Raw genomic sequence first — 16,285 nt, 5'->3', positions numbered from 1 at the left:
AGTTCTCTTATAACAGGTTAAAAATAAAGACTCTCCTTTGAGAAAAAGATAAGTAATTAGCTGTCAAAGCATGATCCCAACTATCAGTTGTGAAAAGGAAGAAGCAGGGGAAAATGCAAACGATAGGACTGGTAGCTTTGTGCAGAGGGAAGGAAAGAGTGTTGAAGGTTGCCTGAATTCAACTGGCAAAGACTATTTGGGATTTTTGTTCTAATAAGAAAAATCTATTGGTTTAGTTTTATTACAGTTTTCTTAAAAAATGTAAACCAATCTTTAATCCAGGCGATTAGACAAATTGATTCTGATTTCTTTCTTTCTCCAAAATAATAGTCAGGCAGTAGTTTATGAATATATTACAAAGCACCATGCTAACTATTAGAGCTCTTCCTGAAAGGAAGAGCTTTACAGATTAAACTAATTTTAGGCCCCCATGAGTTAGATTCTTTTCTTTCTTATGATACTCTGTATGGAAAAGAAAGAAAAATTAAAAGTATCACTACTTGACATCGAATTTTCTTCAAATATTTTAAGTGTGTTTTCATATTTTCAAGAGATGTGTGAGAAAGTGTAATGAGATCTGTCTCATGCCAACTCAGAGCCTGTGGGAAGGCCAAGTAGTTTCCTGCAAAGATCTAAAGCACCAACCTCTGTTTAACTTGTTTTCTTATTTTATATCTTAGAATAGAATACTATTACTATTTGGCAGAAAGTCTCCTTGATCTGTCAGTAATTAGGCATGCCTCTAAGTTGAACGTGGGTTGATTGCCAAGCAATTGTTCTGCATTTCACAATGACTTTAATCCCCAAGAGAATAAATTATATTTAAGCACTGACCACAAAATAGGTGTTCTTGAAAGAGCAGTTAGAGTGGAAGGTGAAAAGAAATACACACACACATTAAATCAGAACATCAAAAACAGATGCTATTTTGGACTCAGTGGGAGAAGGAGAGGGTCGGATGACTTGGGAGAAGAGCATTGAAACATAAACATTACCATATGTAAAATAGATAACCAGTTTGAGGTCAATGCATGAAGCAGGGCACCCAAAGCTAGTGCTCTGTGACAACCTAGAGGGACTGGGAGGGAGGAAGGTGGGAGGGGAATTCAGAATGGAGGGGACACATGTATCCCTATGGCCAATTCATATTGATGTATGGCAAAACCCACCCCAGTATTGTAATTATCCTTCAGTTAGAATAAATCAATCTTTAAAAAAGTAAAAAATAAAAAACAATGCTAAAGAAGCAGTTGTTTGGTGGTCCCTAACATTTATTTCTCTGAAATCTTATAACCACTGACCCTAGTTAGACTGGCGAGAGAAAGAGAAGGAAGAGAGAACTATTGGAGAATGGTATGCTTAGCATGGGGCTGGAAGAAGTCAGGTGGGTGTAATCCTAGTGATAATACTGAAGTAGTTTAATAAAAGAGACATTCCTGATTCTCCTTAAATCTTAGAACATTAAAAACTACTGTCAAGAATCAGAAGAGTCTCTCTAAATTTCAAATTAAAAAAAAAAGGGTAAAATCATAAATTTGGTGGGTAAGGCCCACTGTTAAAGGTAAAGGCCCACTGTTATCAACTCACAAAATAGATATTAAAAAACTTTAAAAAGAGAAACTAATAAAAACAGTTAATGGAAGTGTTAAACTCAGCCTGATATGAGTAAATAGCATGGTTTAGGTCTGTAGTTTAAACCTACCCCAATCATTTAATATGTATTATCTCATTTAGTATTTACAATAATCTTTAAAATAGATGAGACATTTATGAATCCCATTTTATCTTATTTTTTAACACTAGGGAACATGTGTTCAGTGTATGAGGGGACATGTCAGAAAGATTAAGTAGCTTGCCCAGGGTCACACAGCAGGTGATGCCTTCTCAGACTTAAGTGTTCCTCAATACTTTTGCACAACCAAAGGGAAACATATAAACCAACTTTAATTCCTTCTTGGGAGCAGAAAAAAATGTTCTGGCCAACTTGTGAGATTGTATCCTAGGCTGATTCTACATTTGTATTCCTTGCCCATGGTCACACAGGCAGAGCAGAAAGCTACAGTAATGGAAACATTTAGTGTGTTTCAGTGTTTCCATGTATTTATTTGCTTATATTTTAATGTAGCCCAGTCAGTGTGGTAGGCATTCTGTTCACTCAAATGTGAGGGTAAAGTGAATCTGTTACCTATTTATTAAGTGAAAGAATAACAGTTTACTCAAAGGTATGAAAGATAAAAACACTGGAGTTCTTCCTTGCTGTCTTTCCCTCTCAGAGCATAAAGAAATATTTTGGTTATAGGTGTGTGGGTGGGTGTGAGTTTGTGTTTAATGGAGCAAAGTCACTAGATAAGAAGACATAACTTAAATTTACATAAAAAGCAATTTAAAAAAAAATCTGAAATTAATCAAAATAATTCCCTTTTTATTGAATAGGGCTGGAGAGGGTGGGGTTTATTAGATTTAGTTTAAGTCAGTTACAAACTCACAGATTTTCTAATGAAACTAAAACTCAAAATGAAACTTCATACACACAATTTGGAATGAGTAAAACATTTTGCTTTAAACTATTTCATGAAAAGGCAAGTTTCATACAACTCTAGCAAATGAGAGTGCCCTCCAAGACGGCTGCTTACCAAGCAAGAGCACTTCATTAGATGCCATATATCTTGAGGGGGAAGGAAAAGCACTGGTGTTTAATAAATTGACTGTAGAGTTGTTAATTCTTGGTGACAATAATTATTTTACTTGCTGGCATACATTTCTATTTTTGGCCTTTTTAGACTTCATGCCTGACATGGAGGGTAGAGATCTGGGGATTATGCATACAATTCAAAAGCATAGCTTTATTGACCTTAGCACTAAATTGTAGGCCCCACCTTTTGAACTGCTTTGTTCACGAAAGGGTTGTACTGTGACTGCAAAGGTTTGGGAGTAGCTTACCAAACGATTTGAAGTGATTGAAAACTAACCTAGGCAAGACGCTTTCTCAGAATTTTTTTTTTTTTTTAAAGCTTTAGAAGTGAAGTCTCACTGGTCTCGTTTTCCATTGCCAAATGGTTAGTCTGAAGTTTCTAAACTGTCACAGGCTACGGTGGTGCTTGAAATACTGATGTCTCATTTGTGTTTCCATTCCACCTTCTCAAGAGGCAGCTTGATCAGCACATGACCATAAGCAGAGTCAAATGGCACCATTGTGAAGGTCTGCCCAGGAAACCCTCAGATCACAGAAGGACCAGAAAGGAACAGAAATACCATTGCAAAAACATCCATTAAGATGTGATCATAATGACATATCTGGTCATCCTTGTTTCACCCTAGTGGTGGCATTTCCCAGGCTCTGCTCTCTCAGCCTAGTTCTATCATTAAAACTGAACTTACGTGGTGATGGTTCACTGCATTATTCTCCCCTCAACATATTTATTTTCTCATGCAGTGATATAACAGTGGACAAGATGTGTCGCCTAACTGCCACGAGCTTATTGTCAAGTGGGAAAACAGACATGTAAATTGTTGTTCAGTTGATCAGTCATGTCTGACTCTTTGTGATCCCATGGGCTATTGCATGCCAGGTTTCCCTGTCCTTCACCATCTCCCAGAATCTGCTCAAACTCATGTCTGTTGAGTTGGTGATGCCATCCAACCATCTGGTCCTCTGTTGTCCCCTTCTTCTCCTGCATTCAATCTTTCCCAGCATCAGGGTCTCTTTCAATGAGTCAGCTCTTTGCATCAGGTGGCCAGAGTATTGAAATTTCAGCTTCATTATCAGTCCTTCATATGAATATTCAGGGTTGATTTCTTTTAGGATTGACTGGTTTGATCTCCTTGCAGTCCAAGGGACTCTTAAGAGTCTTCTCCAGCACCACAGTTCATAGGCATCAATTCTTCAGCGCTCAGTCTTTCTTATTGTCCAGTTCTCACATCTGTACATGACTACTGGAAAAACAATAGCTTTGTCTATGTGGACCTTAGTTGGCAAAGTAATGTCTCTGCTTTTTAATACATTGTCTAGGTTTGCCATAGCTATTCTTCCAAGGAAAAAGTGTCTTTTAATTTCAGGGCCGCAGTCACCATCTGCAGTGATTTTGGAGCCCAAGAAAATAAAGTCTGTCACTGTTTCCATTGTTTCCCTATCTATTTGCCATAAAGTGATGGGACCAGATGCCATGATCTTTGCTTTTGACATGCATATAGGCAATGATAAAACACTCCATGTTGTGTGCTAGAGTACTGTCAGAAGGGTGCTTACCTCACACTTGCAAGCTCAGAGCAAACTTTCCATGAAAGTAACATGATACTGAGATATGAGAGCTTAAAGATTAATAGGAATTATTCAAGCCAAGTAGAAAGTCAGAGAAGAGTACCTGTTGGAAATCAAAGAATATATGAAGAACAGGGACAGGAGAGAACATGATGCATTTGAGAGAAAAAGCACATTCCAAATGACTTGCGTAGGAAGTGAAGAGGAAGAGGGTGACCGCTTAGGCTGTGGCAGTGTGCGATGTCCAGTTTTTGAGTTAGTGATAGTCATGATAAGGGGTTTGGGTTGTGGCCTTAAGTGCAATAGGAAATCAATGGTTAGTTTTAAGAGGGAGGAATATGATCAGCTGTGGATGTTGGAAGTACATCTCCAGCAGCACTGGGGAGAGTGAGTTGAGAGAACACAATAGCAGGGGCTAGGGCACCCATGGGGGTACTGGGGTAGTGACTTAGGAAAAGTTAGAGTGGTCTTGAATTAGAGATTGGGCAATAAGCAGGAGAGAAATGGGCAGCTCCATGGGTATCACAGAAGCAGAAGAGAGCCAAGTAAACTGCTTGGAAGCAAGATGAAGCTGAGGCAGGGCTCCAGAATGTCACCCAGGTTTCTGAGCAGCCAAGGGTAGTTGGTGGTGAAATTCACTGGAGACAGAAATAAAAAAGGACCTGGAAGTGGGGGGTGGGGGGGTTGAGAGAAAAAAGAAACCAGTGATCAAGAAATCAAGTTTGTGTCACCCGAGGGACATCCATGTGGAGAGGTGCAGTAAGCAGTTGGGTAACTGAGCCTCAAGCCTAGATTCAGACTGGAGTTAGAACTTTGGGAACCATCTGCACAAAGTTGGCAGTTGAAGAAGAGACCCTTCACTCTGAGTGAGAAGAAAAGCGGGGCTCTAGCACCAAACCAGAGGGACACCCCCTGTGAGGTTTGAGAGAAAGAAGAGGAACCCCCAAAGAAGGAAGCCAGAGGTGTGTGCTGTCGTGGGAGCCAGGTTAAGAACAAGCCTCATGAAGGAGGTCTGGCCCGGTTAGCAGCTGTCACCCGAGACAAGTAATGAGAAGTCCCTTGGATATAACAGTGGGACATTCATTGCAATCCTTGGCAAAGTGAGTTTCAGGAGAAGAGTCCTGTGACAGAAGCCAGATTGCCTGAGGTTGAAGGATAAACAGGAAGCGAGGATGTGGAGATAGGGAGAGCTGATGTTTAAAGAAGGTTGGCTGCAGAGAGGAGGAAGCAGATAGCAAAGGAACTCCAGGGGAGACGTGGGGTTGAGGAAAGAATGTTTTAAGATGGAAGAGACTCAAGCATGTTTACTGATGGGAGAGAGCAGGTGGAGGTGGGTGGTTAAAGATACAGAAAGTGAAAAAGACTTATTGAGCAAGGTCCCTGAAAGGTGGGGTCTGTTAAGAGAGTATTCTGCTGATAAATGGAGGAAGAGGATTGGCCTTTTAAAGGGGGTGAGATGGGTGGGGACTGGTTTAAAGATGTCTTTCCATTTTTTGTGGTTCAAGTGATGTATAGTCCATAGTTGCTGATGGGCTAAAACATTTCATTTCACTTTGTGTTTCCTCTACCTCCTCCTTAGAGGGCTCTGTAGGTTTTCTTCATAAAGTTTCATCATTGCTTTGGAGAGAAGGAGGAATGGGGTCTGTGAAATGTATTATGGATTAAAGGCTGGTGCTTGGACAAGGCTGAGGTGGTGTCTATAATATAATAAGAATTTCTAGAAATCAGAGCTTCCTTCAAAACACAAGGGTGTATTATAAAACACTCCATGGACAGAGGAGCCTGGTAGGCTACAGCCCATACAGTCACAAAGAGTTGGACATGACTGAAGACTCACACACACACACAGGTAATAAATAAATAGTAAAGGGATCATATGGTGGCAAAAGAATCTCCATCAGGGTGATGTGTAGTGATGGCCATGGTTTCTAATCCATGCTTCTTACTATATTGACAACTCTGTGATCCATGAAATATCATAAGAATATATACCAAATACTGATTGCCTACTAAGTACTAAGCACAAAGTACATGTTATTTTTATATTCCTATGAGAATCCTGCATGGTAGATTGCTATTTTCAGTTTACAGATAAGTAAAGGCTCAGAGAGAAAAAGCGTCTACAATCAAAGAACTGATTAAAGGCTCAATGAGTAGTAGAACCCAAGTTTATCTATATCAGCATGCGAGCACTTTACAGTAAGTAACATGATGTATCTTGCATAAATACCTAATTGAAAAATTTTCTTTTTGCCCTCAATTTCCTTCACAGCCACATGTTATTATGCAACTAAAATATCTTCTTTTAGATATTAGTGAACAATCAGCCTAGGAAAAAACTAGTATTGTTGTACAAGGAAGAGAGAGTTTGAGAAAAACTAGATCCAGACATATAGAGATTAATGAGAGAAAAAAGAACTATCTTTGCCACCACATATTCCTCCAGCTGGCCTATTTGTTCATGCACTTTATTCATTCCATGAATAAAATGTGCAAAAGTATTGTGTCCTCCTAGAGCTACAGTAATTATACAACTAAATACTTAATTGTAATTATGACAGGTGCTACAAAGGAGAAGTTTAGCGGCTGTGGGGGAAGATAAAAGGACACTGCTCAGTTTAGAAGCCCACTTAAGCTTTCCTTGAGGAAGTGATAATTGTGCTGACTTGAAAAATAACTAGAAATGAACCAATCAAACCGGGCGTGAGGAGAGTCGTCTTGTTTCAGGCAGAAGGAATTGCACAGGGGGAAGGCCAAAAGCAGGGCGTCCCTGGTGGCTCAGATGGTAAAGAATCTGCCTTCAATGAAAGAGACCCAGGTTCAATTCCTGGTTGGGAAGATTCCCTGGAGAAGGGAATGAGTGAGTTGCCTGGAGAACTCACTTGCCTGGAGAATTCCATGGTCAGAGGAGCCTTGTGGTCTACAGTCCATGGAGTTGCAAGAGTTGGACATGACTGAGTGACTAACACTTCTGCTTCTAAGGCCAAAAGCAGAGATGGATGTGGCATAAGGCCAGTGCAGCTGTAACCCCAAAAGTTAATAGAATATAATCAGATGAGACTGGAAAGATAGGCAGGGATCCAGACATACAGGTCCTTGTAGGTCATACTGAGCCTGTTACTGGCTTAACCTATTGATTTAACCTGCTCAGGATCCATCCTCCCTTTTCTCATATGTTGATACTGTGATGTACTGATACTTTGATATTATCCTTGGGAAACTGTAAGTAGATAGGGGAGAAAAAGAACCAGGCATGACTTTCTTAACAGAAGAGAGGCCATCTTTGACCTATGCCATTTGGTGACCTAAGCCTGGCCACAATGCTTGCCCTTGAATGTGGAGTGCTAAGTTACTTAAGTTTTGTCTGACCCTTTGCAACCCCATGGACTGTAGCCTGCCAGGCTCCTCTGTCCACGGGATTCTCCAGGCAAGAATAATGAACTGGGTTGCCAGGCCCTTCTCCAGGGGATCTTCCTGACCCAGAAAATGAACCTGGGTCTCTTACATTGGCAGGCGGGTTCTTTACCACTAGTGCTCCCTGGGAAGCCTGCCCTTAAACAGGTCTCAGTAATAATTTTCAACTTTTCAGGCAAGAGAAGTAACCATAGCAAAATAATATATCAGTTGTATAGACTCCCAGTTCTGTTTCAGTGGTAAAGATGAGCCTGAAACATTCAACTCCCAGATCATCCTGAACCTAAAGAAGGATGATGTTGACATTTTCTGACCCTCATGACTTCAGTCAACTAAAGCTTGGACTCTGTCAATGGTCCATGTCAACTACCCAAGTGCCTGCATCAATGTCCATGTGCCCTTAGCTTTAAATTCCCCCAGTTTTGCTGTTCAGGGAGACACTGCTTCAGGAAAGATCCCCAGTGTTCTCTTTACTTACTGCAAGAGCTAATAAAGCCTTCTTTTTGAAACAGGAAAGAAGGGGACAGGGTACAACATTTAAAAGAATGACATAGCCCAAGGACACAACATAAACTGGCCTAAGATGGTAGACTAGTCAACTCCCACTAGACCTTGAGCATCAGTATGCACTCACTGTAACACACAGCAAACTAAATGATACCCCACAGGTGCCAAGAAAGGAAAATCGGCCACTGCTTCCACTTTCTCCCCCTCTGTTTGCTTCTATGAATGATGGGATCGAATGCCATGACATTAGTTTTTTGAATGCTGAATTTCAAGCCAGCTTTTTAAGTCTCTTCTTTCACCTTCATTAAGAGGCTCTTTAGTTCCCCTTCACTTTCTGCCATTAAAGTGGTCTCATCTATATATCTGAGGTTGTTGTTATTTGTGGTCTCATCTCTGTATCTGAGGTTGTTGATATTTCCCCTGGAAATCTGGGTTCCAGCTTGTGATTCATCTAGCTTGGCATTTCACACGATGTACTCTGCATAGAAATTAAATAAGCAGGGTGACAATATACAGCCTTGTACTCCTTTCCCAATTTTGAACCAGTTACTTGTTTCCTGTCTGGTTCTAACTGTGGCTCCCTGACCTGCATATAGGTTTCTCAGGAGGCAGGTAAGGATATGGTATTCCCATCTCTTTAAGAATTTTTCAGTTTGTTGTGATTCACACAGTCAAAGGATTTACATAGTCAATAAGGCAGAAGTAAATATTTTTCTGGAATTTCCTTGCTTTCTCCTTGATCCAACAGATGCTGGCAATTTGATCTCTGGTTCTTTTGTCTTTTCTAAACCCAGCTTGTACATCTGAAAGCTCTTAGTTCACATACTGCTGAAGCCTAACTTTGAAATAGCAGGGCAAACTTCAGAAAGAATGAACCTCATTCTTTCTATGAAGAATGTCCTCATAACCTGAGGACACAACATAAATGAATTGGAATCAAATGGGTCCAAGATGACAGACAAGTCAACTTCAGACTAGACCATGATCCTCAATCAACAAGCTAAATGACACAGCCAGAGGCGCCATGATAGTTCCAAGTCACTGTCAAAAAAAAAAAAAAAAAAAAGTGGGCAATGGCTCATTTCCTGGAAATCTCCACCCTTTCCCCAAAATAGTTGGAATAATCCTCCCACTCATTAGCCTATGAAATTACCCAGCCCATAAAGGCTAACCATGCCAGATTTCAGGGCCATCACTCTCACCCTCTGTGATGGCCCACATTCTGTCTGTGGAGTGCCTTTCTCTATAAATTAATCCACTTCTTACCTATCACTTTGTCTCTCACTGAATTCTTTCTGAGATGAGACATCAAGAATCTGAGCTTCATTAGGTCCTGAAACCAGATACAGTAGGTTTTGGCTGTGTTTGAATCCTGGCCACATGGGTTCAAGTTCCAATCTAAGGTAAATAAATGGCTTCAGCTTGAAGGCTTTTGAGTATAACCTTGCTAGCATGTGAAATGAGCACAACTATGTGATAGCTTGAACATTCTTTGGCATTGCCCTTCTTTTGGACTGGAATGAAAACTGACCTTTTCCAGTCCTATGGCCATTGCTGAGTTTTCCAAAGTTGCTGACATATTGAGTGCAGCACTTTAACAGCATCATCTCTTAGGATTTTAAATAGCTCAGCTGGAATTATCTTCAGTAGCTTTGTTCCATCAGAAGACCTCAAAGATATTATGTATACTTCTTGAGTAGGAACCAGGACCCTACCCCAAGGCGACACTATTGTTTCCTTGACTACTCCTCTCATTTCTGCATTCCCTCCCTTCTGTGATTAGTAACAGTTTGAAGATTGGGAAAGGAGTACATCAAGACTGTATATTGTCACTCTGCTTACTTAACTTATATGCAGAATACAACATGTGGAATGCTGGGCTGGATGAAGCACAAGCTGGAATCAAGATTGCTGGGAGAAATATCAGTAACTTCAGATATGCAGATGACACCACCCTTATGGCAGAAGGTGAAGAGGAACTAAAGAGCCTCTTGATGGAGGTGAAAGAGGAGAGTGAAAAAGCTGGCTTAAAGGTCAGCATTCAAAAAACAAAGATCATGGCATCTGACCCTATCACTTCATGGCAAATAGAAGGGGAAACAATGGAAACAGTGACAGACTTTATTGTTTTGGACTCCAAAACAATTTTGACTGCAGGCGTGAAATTGAAAGACGCTTGCTCCTTGGAAGAAAAGCTATGACAAACCTAGACAGTATGTTAAAAAGCAGAGACATTACTTTGCTGGCAAAGGTCCATATAACCAAAGCTATGGTTTTTCCAGTAGTCATGTACGGATGTGAGAGTCAGACCATAAAGAAGGCTGAGTGCAGAAAAATTGATGCTTTCAAACTGTGGTGTTGGAGAAGATTCTTGAGCATCACTTAGACTGCAAGGAGGTCAAACCAGTCAATCCTAAAGGAAATCAATCCTAAATATTCATTGGAATGACTGATGCTGAAGCTAATGCTGGGAAAGATTGAAGGCAGGAGGAGAAGGGGATAATAGAGGATGAGATAGTTGGATGGCATCACTGACTTGATGGACATGAGTTTGAGCAAACTCTGGGAGATGGTGAAGGACAGGGAAGCCTGGCGTGCTGCAGTCCATGGGGTCACAAAGAGTCAGACACAATTGAGTGACTGAACAACAACAGTTTGAACTTGCCCTGTGGAATTCAGGGAACGCTGGGGAGGCTGAATGAACTCTATTGCCTACTAATAAGAAAGAGGGATATGAAAAAGACTTTTCCCTGGGAGGGTTGCACAGAGTCCTGCTCCATTTCAGCTTCTTGGAGGATATAGAACCAAAAGACACAACCAAGCCAAAGAGCAGGAGAAGGAAGGATTTATTACTTGCAGCCAGACTCCTCAAACTGGCACATGAGTAAAGAGGGCAGGGCACAACCTTTGAAAGAATAACATAGCCTGAGGACTATGAACACTACAAAGACTGATTTGAACCAAATGGATTCAAAATGGTCAACAGAGTCAACAACTTCCACTAGATCTTAAGCCTCAGTATATGCTCTATATAACATTGCAACAAGCTAAATGACACACCTACAAGGCCAGGATGGTTCTAATGACCACCAAAGACCAAAAAAGTGGGTGGGGCCCAATTCCTGGAAATCTCTGCCTCTTTCCCCAAATAGCTTGAATAATCCTCCCACTCATTAGCCTGTGAAATTACCCAGCCCATAGAAACTAACCATGCCATATTTTGAGGCCACCTTGCCTTTTGAGATGGCCTACATTCTGTCTGCGGAGTGTGTTTCACTCTAAAATCTGTCGCTGAGCTTCATTATGTCCTGAAACTAGGTGTGTGATTTCAGTTAAAAGTTTGTGGGTTTTGGCTGGGTTTGAGTCCGGGCCATGTGGATTCAGGTCCCAGTCAGAGTTAGGTTTCAGAACAGCAAAATTGGGGAAGTTTTAAGCTAAGAGTACATGTCAATTCATGCACAGAGGAGAGTTCAGCATAGAATTGGGACAAAGATTGTCAGAGTCCAAGCTTTAGTTAATTGAAGTCATGAGGGTCAGAAAAGGTCAACTTTATCACTCCTTAGATTCCAATTGATCTGGTAGTTGAGCACCAGAGTGGAGGGATTTAAATTCTCTTAAAAACAGCTCAAGACAGTGCTTTAGGCTTGTCTTTACCACTGAAATAGAACTGGGGTTCTTTACAACTGGTTTGTTATCTTTGTTATTGTTACTTTTCTTGCCTGATGAGTTTGTCCTTCTGTTCCCTTAAGATCAGTATTACTGAGGCCTGTCCAAGGGCAAGCATTGTGGGCAGGTTTAGATTAAGGAAAAAAAATGGCTTAGGCCAAACTGGCCTCTATTCTGTTGAGAAAACCATACCTGATTCTCTTTTACCAGGGATCCCCTACCCTATCTGCCTACATTGCTTTAGCTGAGAAATGAAACATAACAATTGATTATCTATCTGTAGTATCTTGGGATTCAGAGCATGGGTCTACTGAGACTGGAGATTTGAGGATGTGTTTTTTTTTTTTTAAATCAATAAAGTACTGGTTCCTTCTTGTGAGTTTTAGTGAGGTCCTTTAAGAAAGGGACAAGCTGCAGTTAACATTGGTTTGTCTGAAAGCAGTGAAAACACTAATAGCAGCCCCTGAGCCCTTATCCTGAAATCCCAACCAGCCAGGAGTCAGAAACTTTATAGCTGGAGTTTGGAAAGTAAAGTCCTCTGTTCCAGTCTAAATTTAGTGCTGGCAAAAGTGGGGAGGGTAGAATGAAATTAGAAGATAAGATTGAATCAGGAGCTGCACCCACATCTGTTGACAGAGCACCAAGGTTAATTGTTAGAAGACAGAAACTGTCCCTTTAGGATCTGGAATCAAGGATTAGGCTGAAGTACCAACACTGGTTTTTGTTGCTAACTCCCTGAATTTATAGGAAACGTGGTTGAGTTTACTAAACTCAACATTTTGTTGAGTTTACTAAACTTTTAAGGAACTTGGGTTTCCAGAGAAACTTCAACACCCATAAACTCAAGGCTGTGATTGCTCAACTCCCAAGGCAGTACTCAGCCAGGATCCTAAACCCACACTAACAGAAATAGCACCAGGAGAAGGCTATGAAGACCAGGAAGTAAACACTCCCCAGTGCCTTTCTCAGCGATGGCCAATAGAGGACAAATGACTAGCAAAATCCTCTTAGAGGACACATCCTGGAGTAGACAAAAGGTTCTCAAGAAATTCACTCCAAAACCAGAACAAGAGATCTCTCTACTCCTGTCCTGCAAACAGTCCGTTGTAAGCTGCTACCCCTCCCATTTCCTCTTTTTCAAGTAGAAATTCTTATGGTAGCTATTTTGTTTCCTCCTCACAAATATATGTTTATTGGAGATGATTAAATATCATTGTGCAAGAAGTTTCTGAGCCAGGAGAAATGCACATTAACAAGAGTCTAGACTCAGCCTAGGAGCAGTAGCTGGGTAACAAGTGCATGGTGCTGGTAACATGTGTTTTTGATTCCACATGATATTATTGCTTAATGTAAGCTTGGGGAATTTTTGAATTTTTAGGTATAAGAAAAAGATGTGTGGATGGTGTGCAGCTAGGAGGTGGACTATAATAAACGTCTGTGTTTTGACCTATCTGGAATCCATTTCTTCTAGGTCTGCTCCCTGATTTTCCCAAAGGAACTACTCTTAACTTTCATTACATGTGAATAGGTGAATCTGATTTCACTTTGAGCTTCAGACATGGCCAACCAAAACATTGTAAACCTCTGACTTCAGTGATCGATTCTGGACATCTGAACCATATGTTGATATCTAGGCCAGTTAAATCAAAAGAAACAAAACAGTTCTGGAGCTGGGTAAGAGTCAATTTCTTTCTGTTGGGATTGTAGTGAACATAGAATATAAGCCTGGGTTTTCAAGTACCTATCATAAATGATGAACCTACCTGACAATAAAACTAAAATAGACAAATGAGAGCATTTGACTCATTTGAGTCACTTCCATCTAGCTGAACCTAAAAATAATCTATCTTTGAATTTTTTTCATTATGTGAATCAATCCCCTGCCTCCACTTCCCACTTTCTTGGGGGATAATCTAGATGATCTAGATTATGTTGGGTTTATTTTCTTTCCAACTGAAAGACTCTTTAACCCAAGTGCAACTGGAAGTCATGAAGTGGATTTAATCAGGGATGTGATCATGTTTGGGCTTCCCAGGCAGCACAAGTGGTAAATAATTCGACTACAATGCAGGAGACATGAGACACAGGTTCTATCCTTGGGTTGGGAAGATCCCTTGGGGAAGGGAATGGCAACCCACTCCAGTATTCTTGCCTGGAGAATCCCATGGACAGAAGAGCCTGGCTGGCTACAGTCCCTGGGGTCACAAAAGAGACAAAACTCAGCGACTAAGCAACAACAACAAAAGTGAAGTATATAACTTGTGAAGTGGTAGTTGCTCAGTCATGTCCAACTTTTTGCGACCCCATGGACTGTAGTCTGCCAGGCTCCTTTGTCCATGGGATTTCCCAGGCAAGAATACTGGAGTGAGTAACCATTTCCTTCTCCAGGGGATCTTCTCCTGACCCAGGGATCAAACCTGGGTCTCCTGCATTGCAAGCAGTGTCTTTACCATCTGGGTCACCAGGGAAGCATACAACTTGTAGACCTCATTTTAAATTTCATTGCTCTCCATTTCATCTCCTTTCCCTACTATGGCTGAATTGTGGACATGATGATAAGAGCCAGTGTTGACTATGAGCCATGAAGATGAGGCCAACACTCTAGAGGAGGCAGAACAACAAGGTAGAAGTAACCTGGATCCCTAAGTGACAACCTGGATTGGAGCCACCTTCCTCCCTGGGACAACCCATGAGAAATAAACTGTTTTATCTAAAGCATGGTATCTTGGTGGCTCTTTAATACATCAGTTTAGTGCATACATCCATCAGATGGAATGGATTATTATTTCCAAATAATGTGTGTGTAGCAGATTAGGTGACCAAAAGCTAAACAAAAATCTAACTTTTTCTTTATTCTCAGGATATAGAGGAAATACCCTCTATGCCAGTGTCTGTCAAACTTTAGAATACATAAAAATTTCCTGGGGAGCTTGTTTAGAAAGATGATTTTGTATTCTATTCCCAGAGATTTTCATTTACTAGGGCTGGAGTATGGTCCAGGAGTCTGCATTTTTAAAAAACACCCCAGATAACTGTGATATAAGTGGTCTGAGAAACTTTATTTGTAGAAGATCTGTCAACACTGTGCATGAAAGATTATGATTGCTTTATGAAAAGTAGGAATATGTAACAGAATAATAAGGGTATTTCTAAATTCATAATTTTGAGAGCTTGGAAATTTAATTTGATTAATCATTGTATAAATAGAGATCTTGTAGACTTATTCTTTTAAAATTAGTTTGAATTTAATTATATCTAAGACATAGACATAACTTGAAACATTTAATTCTGTATATTCTAAAAATGGACTTGATGGGGGGAAGAATCATGGTGTTTGGGGTGGACATGGTAACCAACAAGGACCTACCGTATAGCACATGGGACTCTGCTCCCTGTTATGTGGCAGGCTGGATGGGAGGGGAGTTTAGAGGAGAATGGATATATGTATATGTATGGCTGAGTCCCTTAGACATTCACCTGCAACAACATTATTAATTGGCTACACCCCAATACAAAATACAAAATACAAAATAAATGGACTTGAGATATGTTAAAATTATAAATAATGATTCAATTATAGGAAGTGACTTAGAATCTGAAATTTATATCAGAAAGATACAAAGCAAGAGACAGACTTTTCACTGCAACATTTAGTTCTGCATGGAAGAAACAGAAGTTCTAAACTTTAACTTAAACCTAAACTTAAGGATAGAATGATAAGCTTCATATTCAATTCTTAGGTGTTTTTATAACTTTCTGAAGCAGCTGGAGGTAAGAAAATAGGTGAGAAAAGTGAAAGAAAATACTAAATTAGGCCCCTCTTACTTCTAATCCTCAAGTCTAGATAAAAGGTTCAAGGAAAAAAAAAATCCATCTAATTACACCTTGGTGGAAAACAAAAGCCAAATTGGGAGGGAAAAAAGTCCCCAGACTCTACATTGATAAATTCTTTCCTTCATTTTTATTGAATTCTATATCCTTTACCTCTAACATGTATTTATTGTGACGAAAAGAGGGTGTACTTTTAAGCTGGGGACTTATTCCACTTCCTCAGCATGCAAGAAAAGTTCAAAAAGAGGAAAATTATGACCAAGTGCAAAATTTCCTTCAAGGCGACTATGTTCATTTAATGGTGGGAAGCAAGTCACACAAGGAGGCCTGAGTGGCAGCAGGGAAGCACATTTCCCTCCCAGCCAAGTGGCTTCAAATGCTTCTTACAGAAGCAGGAACCGAGCTGGACCTCATATCTGTGCAACTTGGACATAAAGAGGTGAAACTTCTCACACGTTACTTTTTTCAATAGGTTTTCCAAATGATTAAATACTCTGCCCTTAACAAACATTTTAATATGCGCCCATTAAGTGTTCTCATTCCAGAGGAAAGAAATTGCTTGACACTCTTGAGTATATACCCTTCTCCCCAAGAGACTAAAAAATTACT

At 40.3% G+C, this 16,285-nt stretch overlaps 1 long non-coding RNA gene across 2 annotated transcripts; it reads left to right on the top strand.

The window, feature by feature from the left end:
* Positions 1-6,340: 6,340 nt before the first annotated feature.
* On the top strand, positions 6,341-14,533 carry LOC122422370. 2 transcript variants are annotated; one of them, XR_006263796.1, is made up of 3 exons: positions 6,341-6,457; positions 13,317-13,519; positions 14,406-14,533. It is a non-coding gene; the product is annotated as an uncharacterized LOC122422370 (long non-coding RNA). The 2 variants fall into 2 exon arrangements; XR_006263797.1 differs by lacking the exon at positions 6,341-6,457 and adding an exon at positions 12,522-12,951.
* The last annotated feature ends 1,752 nt before the right edge of the window (positions 14,534-16,285 follow it).

Source organism: Cervus canadensis, chromosome 19, assembly GCF_019320065.1.
Source record: "Cervus canadensis isolate Bull #8, Minnesota chromosome 19, ASM1932006v1, whole genome shotgun sequence".
In the NCBI taxonomy this organism is placed as follows: Eukaryota; Metazoa; Chordata; class Mammalia; order Artiodactyla; family Cervidae; genus Cervus; species Cervus canadensis.
Note: the sequence above shows the minus strand (reverse complement) of the source record. Positions and strands in the feature narration are given on the sequence as shown.